Genomic DNA, 13,481 nt, shown 5'->3' with positions numbered 1-13,481 from the left:
CTGAGTTCTCCAACTCTCCAAGTGCTTCTTGGTCTCTCACCCAGATCTATGTTGCTGTCACAACTGAGTTGTAATGCCAAGCTGTAACACATTTTTCCACAACAAAACAAGAGACATTATACGACCCACATGAAATGAACTCTATGAAATAATTTCTGAGAACATGAAACAAAATCTGCACAAAAGTAAAGCCATGCCATGCTTTTGAATAAGAAGCTTAATGACTTAATCATATAATTTGTAAATTCAACATGGTGCCAATTAAAATCCCCAAAGAACTTTTTAATTGAGTAAAATAATCTTACAGCTTATATGGAAGAATGATGTCTCATAAAAAGCAAGAAAATTATGACAATACAGAAAGCTGAGAGAAGGTTAATCTTATTAGATATTTAAACTCACCTTAAAGCCATTGAAATGCAAATAGTGTAGCACTGCCATGTGACTAGGCAGACATTAGAAATAGATCCTAAAAAAGATACGATTTTATCACACGTAAAGATGGTATTCGAATTTGGGAGGGGAATGACTTATTTTTAAAATGTTGCTGGTATAACTGGAAGAAAATAAAGTATGATCCCTGTATCATGCAGTACAGAAAAACTCCAAATGGTCAAAATATTTACGGATAAAAAAAATCAGTAAAGATCTCAGAAGAAAACTGAAGAAATTTTACATACAATTTTGTGATGGGCAGGTCCCTTTAGCTAAGATAAGGAAGCTCAAGTCCATATATTACAATATTAATATATTTGACAAAATAAAAATCACATGGCAGGTGATGACCATAAACAATGCAGATAGTTGTACAAATAAAAGCATACTAACCAAGTAGAAGATTGGGCAAAAGATATAAATAGACAAATTATAGAATAAAAAACACAAGAGGTGAATGAACATACGATAAATGGTCTGTCTTTAGTATCCAGGGAAATGGAAGTTAAAGCAGAAATGAGACATCATCATTGTATAGCCATTCATTGGCAAAACAGAAAGTGACTTATAGAGTGAGTGCTGGTTGGAATGCTGGGAAAAGGATCCTCTCACATATTGCTGGTGGCAGTGTGATTTGTTAGAGAAATTTGAGATTTTCAATCTGGCATTTTACATTGAAATAAAAAATACACATATCCTTCAATCCAGAAATATTCTGAGTCTACTGTATGACAGAAGTATCAGTACTTAATGATATATGTGTAAGATTTTCACTATATCAGAGTTTATAGAAGCAGAACACTAAAGCAATCATAATCACCATTAATGAGTGGTTGAATTAATCATTGTACATCAAGTTTATGAAATACTTTGCAGACAGATAAAAGAATGAGTTAAATACAAGTCAAAGTAGAGATATTACCATTATGTTGTGTTGTGGGAATATCAACATCAAAAGATGGGTATATAATATAATACTACATTTGTAAAACAAAGAAAATCCGTGTGTGTGTGTGTGTGTGTGTGTGTGTGTGTGTGTTTTGTGGGTGTGTATAGAGACATCCTGTCACAAATTGGTAGAAAAATCCCAGTATAAGACATAGAAAAGGAGACTTAGAATTATGCCAGAACTTCCTCTTATTTACACTTGTGAAGGTTATCACAGGTCTTTGAGTTGGAGGAGTTAGATCTGATACTAGAAACTATAGTATAGTTTTCATATTTAGTTACTTATAAGTACAGTAAATTCGTTAGCGTTCTCATAAAAATAAAAATTATGACCAGCATATCAAAAATTTTGCATGATGAAAAATATAACAAAATAAAAATAATGGAAATTTTAACAGTTTTTTGTTTTTAAGAAACTTTTTAATAGAAAAGTAACAGAGAAGAATGCATGATTGATAAATGCACAGCTTGATGCATTTTCTAAACTGAGTATACCCATGTAGCCACCACCCAAACAAGGAATAGGACAGTAACAGGATCTCAGAAAGCTCCCCTCGTGTCTCTTCCAGTACTACCTCTTTCCTCCTTCTGAGAGGTAAACTTTATCTTATTTTCTAATAACCTAGATGAGTTTCACTGGGGTTTAACCTTTATGTAAGTGGTATCATTCAGTATGTACTCTTTTGGATTTGCTTAACATTATATGTGGAATACTCATTCAGTTTGCTGTATATAACAGCAGTTCATCCATTTTATTACTGTGCAGTATATCACACAACTCATTGCTGAAGGAATTATGCACATTCTGTGTGGCTCTATTGGTAGAAGACTCATAAGCTTGTAGGTAGTTTCCTGCAGACCTTTTCCCTTTGCTAATTTTGCTTTGTATCCTTTGTATCCCTTAATGAGGAAAATAAATTACAGCCAAGAGTATGACTAGATGCTTAATCCTCTGTGTCCTCTTAGTGAATTGTTGAACCCAGGGGTGGTGGTCTTGGGGACCTCTGATACAGTTGGTGTCAGAAGTGGGATTCGTTAGATTCCCCCATGACTCACTGAAATTCAGCAAAAGCATTATTTGGGAAAAGGAAATGAAGATGAAAGGGTGGAGCATGATGAAACTTTGGTTCCTGGGTGACTGTGGAGTCATCCATGGTATGAAACAGCACTGAGCTGCAGTCTGTTATGAGAGGTAAAAGTTACTTATGTAATATGAAAAAATAGATCATCTCCAGGACAGTTGGCTTGCTGGATGCCCTGGCTGCTTTTGGCCATGCTGGCTGAAGTGAGGGGGGAAATGCAGCCTGAGTGATGCCTTTAGTTTTTGTCTCCTCCAGGAAGAGGAGAAAGGGCTCCTAAATCCTCTCTTCCCCTTCTCCACTTGCATTCCAGCCATGATTTTTTTCCTGAAAGCTGTAATATTAACCTGTAAATGTTACATGTACTTCTAGAGGTTTGAGTAAACTTTCAATGAGAAAGAAAAGGGGTATATTTTAAGTGCTTTGTGTCTTGTTACTCTTGTATATGGATGTATGAAAAATTTTGATATAAAATGTTAAATGATTTTAATTTCATAAATGCTAGAGGGATCATCCTTATAGAAAAAGCTGCAAAGAAGTGTTGAGGGACACAAATTCCTTTTTGCCACTGATGGGTGGACTAGGTTTAAATTTGCTGAGTATTGGAAACCAAACAAATTTCCATAGGTGATGATTTTTACTATGATTTTTGCCTGTTGGAATTTAAGGGAAAAAGAGGCAATCTCCATATGGAGGTACACTTTTGGAGCTTTAAGCAGCAGTTTTCAGTTTGCTAATGAGCTTTTATGAGATCATATATCTGACAACTTTTGGAGGCTGATGGTTTTCTGGCCTGAGGTGCACATTTTGAGTGGATCAATTTGAACTCAAAGTTTGACAATATAAAAAGGGTTTAGGGAAATCTTCCTTGTCAGTCATGCCTGGAACATGACTGTCTGGCCCTGTAGTGTCTTTGCTGCTGCTGAAGAAAACCTGCTGGCTTTTAAAAAATCTGAATCAACAGAGCCTTATAACCTGGTCCTGTGTCTAAGTGAAAACCTGCTACAAGCTGTGCTGAATTGAAGGCAGATATGGCTGAATAAATAGAATTCAGCCTCTAGGAGTGTTACAGATTTAGGGCATCCCTCTGTGGGGGCCAGAACTGTGAGAACATTGTGCATGCTGGCTGGACCATCTGGGTCACTTACAAGTGCTCACAGGAAAGGGCTTATTCTCTGAGAGGACTATCTAAAATTAAGATCAAGCAGTGGTGGATCGGTGGGTATAGCTTGGTGGTAGATCGTGTGCTTAGCGTGCAGGAGGGTCCTGGGTTTAATCCCTAGTATTTCCATAGAAAAATGAAATTAAATGAAATGGTTCCTGATCAGCTCTGTATTTCTGATGCAGAGTAATCGCTTCCGAACTTGTGATTCCTGCCCCAAAGCTGCATGTTGGAGGAGGACATCACAAGGACTGTGACCCCTCCACCCACTGCTGACAGATCTAACTTTTGACCCCTCTCTTGGGGGATGTCTCATTTCTGTTCACTTGTGTTCAGCTTTCTGGATTAGTTGCAGTTTGCAACAACAGACTGATAGCCTAACTCTACCATTTTCAGCTTTCTTCTGGTACAAAGACCCTAAGGAAGGCAGCTTGATTATTAAATGCACTTATCTCAGAAAGGGATTGATCTTTTGTAGATTACTTACTGAATAAATAGTCAGGAGTAAAGGGATAGGAGGATATGTAACCCAATTTTGAAATTTTTGAAAATTCAGGATTCTATCCTGACCAATTGCTGCATAAATGTGTCATTCTGTTTAAGTTATATAAAAATTTTTTTCTATGAAAATACTTTTGTTTCTGTTTCACACAACTTTTCCAGAGGAAGGATCTGAGTGAGAGTAGGGAATGAATAAAAAAAAAAAAGTAATGTTTTGACTGTGGAGTGACACATTAACTCTGTATCAATGAAGGAGAAAAAACCCTCCAAAATCCCAGCATCCGGGGAAAGCATGAGAGCAAGGGAGGGCATTAATGGTCTTTTGTTTTTCAAAACTGTTCCTGGAAACTTTCCCTTCCTAAAGAAAAATACCCCTGCTCTTTTTTCCAAAGTGCTTCATGTGCTTTGAATTCTCACATTGGACCCTATGAACACACCTGACAGCTGATTAGGAGACAATGGGAGGTGGCCCTGACTATTGCATGTTCCATGCAAAACATCTTTAGACATCCACACTCATGAGGCAGATGAGCTGGTGTAATGGAAAAGCAAACTGTGGTAACTGACTGCCTGGGCATTCGCTCTGAAAGTGAGGACTGGACTGGCAACCCTGGAGCAGGAAGGCCCAGGGCAGGAGGCCACACAGGGGACTCTGTTAACCCCTCTGCCTGACCAATGCGTGTCCTGCTCAGGGCACCCTAACAATTGTAAACTCTGCTTCCAGGGGTACCATGTGTGTCCTCTGGGGTGGTTCTTTTCATGTGTGCTGTGCCCTGACACTGCCTCAGCCCTGGAAGGCTTTGGGGTCAGCTTCAGCTTCCCAGCCAGAGTGTGCTGTGCCTGAGTTGATGCCTTGGGCCAGGCAAAAATTTCATACAGAAACTTGAGGAAGAAGCCACTTGGATTTCTTTTTGAATTCTGGAGGCAAACTTTTGCCTGGAGTAAAAACCACAGTTTCTCAGCCTGTTTCTGAGTCTAGATTGGCAGGTAATCCAAGAGAGAAAGTCACTGTCTATCATCAGTTGCAATTTACCACACCCTAGAGAACTTCCCCATCTCACCTGTACTTCTCAAGGCCCCTCCGAGTAATGGGACTGTCTTCTATGTACCTGATACCATGAGAAATTCAACTCCAGTTTTCTGAGATTTTGGTTTAGTTATTTAGCCTCCTGCCTGGTCAAGTTTTGCAATTCAGCAAATGTCTTAAATAGGAAATCAGTTTCTTGAAGCCTCTCAGATCTCCAGTTGATCCCTCTACCCTCACACAGCTTCCAGAAGTTCTACTGGTTTCTCTATGTTTCAGAAGTGGCCCTGCACGAGGCCCAGATTCACCACCTTTGGACCATACCCAACATTGGCAAAGGACCCTAGAGAGACATGAGTATCCTCAGCATTTGTCTGAAGATTCTTCCCTCTCTGGAATTTTATTTCCTTAACTCTTGCTGCTGTCACAGCTCTTTAATACCTTTCAAATATGATTATAGTACTTGATAAGGCTTTTCCAGTTGCTTTTAGCAGAAGCATTGACTTGCTTCAAACTACTCCATCCTACCGAAACGTGAATGTCTTCTGATTTTTTTCTGTTTAAATCAACCTTATTGTGGTATAATTCACATATAGTAAAATGTACCACTCTCAGTATACAGGTCAGTGAGTTTTGACCAATGTATATACCCATGCAGTCATCACTACAATCAAGATATAAAATAATTCCATCACCCCAAAATGTTCTGTCATGGTCCTTTGTAGTCAGTTCCACCTCCTTCTCCAGTTACAAGCAACTAGGCAACCACTGATCTGCTTTCGGTCACTGCAGATTAGCTTTGACTTTTCTAGAATTTCACAGAAAAGGGATCATACAGTATGTACCTTCTTGTGCCTGGATTATTTATTCAGCAAAATGTTTTTGAGATTTATCTGTGGTAATTGTATCAGTTGTCCATTCTTGAGCAGAATTCCATTCAATTACATCATTTTTCATTGCTGAACAGTGTTCCAGTCTGTGACTATACCATAATTTGCTTGTCTATTCCCTGGGTTGTTGTCTATTATGAATAAAGCTGCTATGAACGTCATGTATAAGTCTTTGTGTAGACATACATTTTTTTTTCTTGGATAAATACTTAGAAGTTAAACTGTTGGGTTGTGTGGTAAGTATAGGTTTAACATTATAAAATATTGCTGAGCTGTCCTCCAAATTGCTTGTAACTTCTGCATTCCTGCCAGCAATATTTGAGAGGTCCGGTTACTCCTTCTCATCTGTCTTTTAAATTTAACAATTTGAGTGGTTGTATAGTGGGATCTCACTGTGGCTTTGTGTTTTCCTGATGACTGATGATGTAGAATACTTTTCCAAGTGCTCACTGGCCATTTATATATCTGCTCTGGAAAGTGACTGATGTTTTGCTCATTTTTCAATTGAGTTGTTTGGACTCTCACAGATTTGCAAGAGTTGTTTATATATTCTGTATACCAGTTAGATATAGTATTGTGAATATTTCATTCCCATCTGTGATTTGCCTTTTTATTGTCTTAATTGTGAATTTTGAAGAACAGAAGCCTTTCATTTTGATGAAGTCCAAATTTTTCTTTTGTGGTTTGTACTTCTTTTGTGCTATTTAAGAACTCCACACCTACCTCAGGGAAGTAGTATTTTCTCTTAGTGCATTTAGAGTTTTCACTTATATATTTAGTCCCAGGATCAAATTTGAGTTAATATTTGTATAATGTGTGAGGTATGGGTACAAGTACTGTTTGTTTGTTTGTTTGTTTGTTTGTTTGTTTGTTTGTTTGTTTTTTGCATATGGGTGTGGAATTGCTCTCTATATCTTTTTATGAAGTTAAAAAATGAATTCTTTTGTATAGCTAATGGTTGGGTCCTTTTTTTATCTAGTCTAGCAACCTTTACTTTTTAATGGAGTGTTTGGAACATTTATAATCTGATTATTGATACTGTTGTTTAAATCTACCTTAAAATTTTTTTTCTATTTTCCCCTTCTGTTGATTATTTTCCCTCCTTTTTGCCTTTTGGATTGAGTATTTTAAAAGGATTTCTTATTATCCCCTCTATTGGCTTATTAGTTGTTGTTGTTTTGTTATTGTTGCTGCTGTAAGATTTACAGTAGATGACTTATCATAGTCTACCATCAAATAATATTGGACCACTTCACATATAATATGATAACCCTACAAGCTATTTCGATTCCTCCACTCATTCATATGCAATTGTCATGTATTTTACTTCTACCTATGTTATAAACCTCAAAATAAATTGTTATAATTTTTATTTTAAAAATAATATTTTAAAGAAATCAAAGATTAAAACGTTTGCATTTACCTACATATTTCCCACTTCTGGTGCTTATTGTTTATTTGTGTATGTCTGGGTTTCCATCTGGTATTATTTTTCTTTCATTTGAAGAAATTCCTTTAACTTTTCATATAGTGAAGTTCTGTTGATGATGCGTTCTCTGTGATACATTCTCTGTTTTTGTTCATTGGATAAATTATTTTAAATTCACTTGAGAAGGATATTTTATTTGAGTATAAAATTTTAGGTTGAAATTTTTCTCTTTCAGCTCTGTAAAGATATACTATGCATGCATGATTTCTGATGAGAAATCATCAGTATTTCTTATCTTTGTTCCTCTTTTACTAAATGTGTTTTTCTTTGGCCACTTTTAAGATTTTAAGTTTAACTCTAGTTTTCAGGGATTCAATTTTTATGAGCTTCAGTGTGGTTCTTGGATCTGTGAGTTTATAGTTTTCATCAAACTTAGAAAATTATATACGTGTGTGTGTGTGTGTGTGTGTGTGTGTGTGTGTGTGTGTGTGTGTATATTTCCCCCTTTCCTTCTAGGATTTTAATTATGTATATATTAGCCCACTTAATATTATTTTACAGATAAATGAAACTCTGTTACTTTTTTAAGATTCAGTTTTTTATTTCTCTATTTTGCTTCATTTTGGATAGTTTCTATTGATATTTCTTCTAGTTAACTGATTTTTTTCTTCTCCAGGAAGTAATCTATTATTAATCCCAACTAATGCTTAAGTCAACACACAGAAAGAACGTATGGATCAGTTTTATTGACTATTTTTGCTCCTATTTATAGCCGTATTTTTCTGGTCTCTTGGCTTGTCTAATAATTTTTAATTGGGTGAAGGACATTGTCAATTTTACTTCATTGAGTGCCTGGGTTTTATTTTTTATTTTCTTTTTAAAAAGAAGTATTAGATTGTTTTCTGATATGCAGTTAATTTACTTGTGGTTCAGTTTGATTCTTTCAAAGCTTACATTTAAGCTTTGTTAAGTGAGTTTGAATAATCTTTTTATAGAGATACTTAGTCCAACTACTAAGGTGTAACCCTTCTGGTGTCTCTGTTGAATGCCCTAAGTAATCAGTGAAGATTCTGCTCTCTGGGTGGTCATATCTTGAATACCTTCCAGCTTTGAATGAACTCTGGAAACTGTTTAGTTCAAAGTTACCTGGTATGTATATGTGCAGTTTTATGGAGTTTCACCCTATGCATGCACAACTTAGTGTTCAGCAAAGACTCAAGGGAGCCCCAGGCAGACTTCTGGAGTTCTTTTTCTACATAGCTCCCTATTCTCTCTCATTGCCTTTTGAGCCCAATATATATATTCTTACTTTTCTGTCATGTCAATTTATACCAATATTTCTTGCTTTCTCTCTTTTGTGAAATTTTCTGGTCAATCCTTTCAGTCTCCTTCAATAGCCTTAATTCTTTTCTTATTTCATCCCATCACCCTGACCTGGAGAAACCTCGGCATGAATTGAATGTAGTGTCCATTTCTATCCCTATGGATACACTATGGTAGTTTTGTGCAGCTGAATACACAACTAGGTAGATTGATGTCAGTGTAAATATTTCATTGCTAATAACCTGAACTCCTCTTATGATTCTGCCCAACAGATCTTTTCTGTTTCATATCTCAACTCTTTATGCCATTATCTATTGCTATGCTTTCAAATATTTTTAGTTATCTTCATCTCTAATCTTCTCCCTCTCTTTCTAGATATGCTTGTCTCCTGCATCATAAAGAAGCTGAAGCCATCTGTTGAGAAATCCCTCCATTTCCTTCCACAATTCAGAATAATCCTCCCTTTCCATCTATTCTTTTTCCCTAATTTATATTAAATTGGTAATAGATCCCTTTTTAAAACTAAGGTTAATTTCTTGAGCATGGATCCCACTCTTTTTTTATTTTGCTAATAATAGACTTTGATCTCATGAGTATTGAATTTATATTTACCGTAATTCAACAAATCCTGATCTACTAGTTCTTACCCATCAGTATTTAAAGTCTCCCTTTACCTCATAAAGTGCTAGTTACCCTTTTACACTTACATTTATTGAGAGCATGATCGTACTCCCTCCATTTCCTCACTCCCATGCACTGTGAGTCCATAGTAAGCTGACTTTCCATCACACAGCCCTATCTATTTTACCTTTTATAATGGATTCTCTGTCAATACCTGCTACCTTACTTAGATGTCCCCCACGCTCTTTCTTTGGGAAGGCCTCTTTTTTTCTTACCAGATCTTTAATAGGTATTTAATCAAGGTATTTAGGAATCTAAGAATTCTCTTCCAGGAAATATACCCCTCAGAGATTTTCAGAGCATAGTCAAGGTCATATGTTTATTCTCTAAGGTCTCACTTTTTATGCTTCACAATTATTTGACCTCATCCCTATAGGGAGTACAGAAGAAATGTTTTCTTCCAGTTACTTCTGACAGCATCTTGGGATAGTTGCTTTAAACACTTATAATTATAATTTAGATAATTAGTGCTGAGAAAAAATGTTTAGAGATTTTTCTTGGAGGCACTGTCATTGATGCTAAAAGTAACATAATAATACACACATAATAATCACAGCTCTAGAGAGATGAGGTCAGGAAAACCAAAACTATAACAGGGTTCAGCTTTTCCCTCCCACAACAAATCAAGTAAACATTGGGTCCAGCATCCTGGAACAAAGGTTACTCAGGTGAGTGGAGTTTTATTTTGGACTTAGAAATTGTCTGGGAAAAAAAGAAGTGACTAGTTGAAAATGGGAATCTACGCAAGGTCTGGATAGTAACACCTTTTCGTGAGAATATACAAGAGTCCCTGAGAGAGCCCCGGTGAAGGGCTGTTCTCTGATCCTGCAGAGGTTCTCTCCCTCTCATCCATGTGCCTATAGTGTCATCTCCAGTCTTCCTCTGCATTAGTTCTGTCCTAATTTTCACCTGCGTCCTTTGATTAAACCTTCTTGGTCTGAGATTCCCTAAGCATGGGGTCAAGATGAATTAAATGTGTAATAGAGCAAATTATAGGCCTGGTGCACAGACTATCTTAAATGAATGTTTATGTCTTTTGTTTCCACTGGACCTCGTCTGGGTGAGACTAAATTTGGGGAATTAGTTTACTCTGAAAAATTCTATGTGTCCACTGTATGACGATGTAAATACATTGTCTGAATTTTCATCAGAATTGGTGCATTAGGGAATTATATTATTGTAAATTTTGATCTTCAGATCAAAATAATACACCTTGAAATAAATGCCAAACCCAATTACAGAAGATGTATGTTTACCAGTGAATATTCTCACAGCTGAATAGTCTCTCATTCCAAATAGCATACTTTGGTCCAAGACTTGGTTCTGAGATATTATATTGGTCTCACAATCAGGCATCTGATGTGGATCCTGTCTTCTGTTCTGTTTCAGAGGAACATAAAAATCTTGAAAGCAAATATGACAGATCAGGACAGTGGTCAGTACAGGGTCAGTGCTCACAAGGATTTAATAATTTAATGAAATCTTGATAAACCTCAAGGTAAATAGACTTGAGGGAGGCCTTGCCACACTTTTTGCTCAAGCACAGAGACTGTACAGGATTCATTATCGGCCACGGTACTCTCTTGGTCAGTTGCACCTCTGCTACTGTTTCTTTCTGTGTGTAGGTGTCTGGCTCCTGCTTCTTTTGATGATTTTTTTTTCAGCCCTGAAATTTATTTGTCTGTAAGATTTGATTTGGCAGTCCAACTTTATACTTTCCAAATCACTCACCAGTTTCAATCTCTTACACTGAGCAGTTATTTTCTCATTTGTTGAATTTCCTATTTATAATATTTTTCTGTACACTTCGTTCTAAGCCATTGTGTTTGATTGTTCTTATATGTACCATATACTTTATTTCTACTGAAGTATAGTCAGTTACATACAATGTGTCAATTTCTGGTGTACAGCATAATGTTTCCTATGTAAATACATATACATACATATATTATTTTCATACTCTTTTTCATTATAGGTTACTACAAGATATTGAATAAGTTCCTTATACTATACAGAAGAAATTTGTTTTTTTTATCTATTTTATATATAATAGTTAATATTTGCAAATCTTGAACTCTCAATTTATCCCTTCCCAGCCCTTTTCCCCCTGGTAACCATAGTTTACTTATTGTGTCTGTGAGTCTGGTTCTGTTTTGTAGATAAGTTCATTAGTGTCTTCTTTTTTCTTTTAGATCTCACATATGATTGATACCATATGGTGTTTTTCTTTCTCTTTCTGGCTTACTTAGAATGACAATCTCTAGATCTATCCATGTTGCTGCAAATGGCATTATTGTATTCTTTTTAATGGCTGAGTAATATTCCATTGTATAAATATACCACAACTTCTTTTTTTTTAACATTTTTTATTGATTTATAATCATTTTACAATGTTGTGTCAAATTCTAGTGTTCAGCACAATTTTTCAGTTATTCATGGACATATACACACTCTTTGTCACATTTTTTTTCTCTGTGAGTTATCATAACATTTTGTGTATATTTCCCTGTGCTATACAGTGTAATCTTGTTTATCTATTCTACAATTTTGAAATCCCAGTCTATCCCTTCCCACCCTCCACCCCCCTGGCAACCACAAGTCTGTATTCTCTGTCTATGAATCTATTTCTGTCCTGTATTTATGCTTTGTTTTTGTTTGTTTGTTTTTGTTTTTTAGATTCCACATATGAGCGATCTCATATGGTATTTTTCTTTCTCTTTCTGGCTTACTTCGCTTAGAATGACATTCCCCAGGAGCATCCATGTTGCTGCAAATGGCATTATGTTGTCAGTTTTTATGGCTGAGTAGTATTCCATTGTATAAATATACCACATCTTCTTTATCCAGTCACCTGTTGATGGACATTTAGGCTGTTTCCATGTTTTGGCTATTGTAAATAGTGCTGCTATGAACATTGGGGTGCAGGTGTCATCCTGAAGTAGGGTTCCTTCTGGATACAAGCCCAGGAGTGGGATTCCTGGGTCATACGGTAAGTCTATTCCTAGTCTTTTGAGGAATCTCCACACTGTTTTCCATAGTGGCTGCACCAAACTGCATTCCCACCAGCAGTGTAGGAGGGTTCCCCTTTCTCCACAGCCTCTCCAGCATTTGTCATTTGTGGATTTTTGAATGACGGCCATTCTGACTGGTGTGAGGTGATACCTCATTGTAGTTTTGATTTACATTTCTCTGATAATTAACAATATTGAGCATTTTTTCTTGTGCCTATTGGCTGTTTATCATTTGTACTATATACTTTAACTGCTGTGTTAAATTTTAAGAAATTGGGTAGGTCAGTCCACTTAATCATTATTATTTTTTAAAAAAGACTTGGTTTCTGTATGTTTGAACATTTTGATAATAAAGTATTGGGGAAAATGAATTGAATTTTCTTCTGCAATTATAGTTAAATTTTAAGGCAAATTGCCTAGTTCCCCCCAAGTTATCTACTATTTTGATTGATATTGACTTGAATCTACACATTTGAGGAAACTTCAAATCTTGACAACATGTTATATCTTCCCATCCAAGAACATGGAATTTAGTTCCACTCATTAAGGATTTCTTTTACGCTATTTAATTTTTTTTTTACTTTCATATTTCCAACGTATCACTGACCTAGTTTATTCCTAAGGTTTTTGAAGTGTTTATGCACAGTCTATTTTAAAATTTTGCATATTTGTGTAATATCTGGGCAAATTACTAGCTTATTACTTCTAAAGTATTTCAGCTGGTTCTTTGAATGTAACACAGAAAGTAATCTAGTTTTCAAAGAGGAGTAATTTTTCTTGCCAAGTTTTTGGACAAGTTAGAAAAATACTGAATAACTGTGTGCCTGGGGTCATGTTAGTCTTTTCTTCCTAATGGAATGAGATTGCTTGAATGTTCACTGTCACATTAACCATGTATAGTCTTGGAAAATATCTTTGTTATGTTGTATTTTTATTAAGATATACTGCTCAATTCAGTCTAGGTTGACTCAAAAGTTCTATTCAAAGATTGAACTGGT

General features: G+C 35.9%; 1 long non-coding RNA gene across 2 annotated transcripts in view; it reads left to right on the top strand.

The window, feature by feature from the left end:
- LOC116154909 (uncharacterized) overlaps positions 1–13,481 on the top strand; it is a 94,013-nt gene that overhangs the window by 31,332 nt on the left and 49,200 nt on the right. The window lies entirely within an intron of this gene.

Source organism: Camelus dromedarius, chromosome 9, assembly GCF_036321535.1.
Source record: "Camelus dromedarius isolate mCamDro1 chromosome 9, mCamDro1.pat, whole genome shotgun sequence".
Classification (NCBI taxonomy): domain Eukaryota; kingdom Metazoa; phylum Chordata; class Mammalia; order Artiodactyla; family Camelidae; genus Camelus; species Camelus dromedarius.
This window is presented reverse-complemented; position numbering and strand designations above follow the sequence as displayed.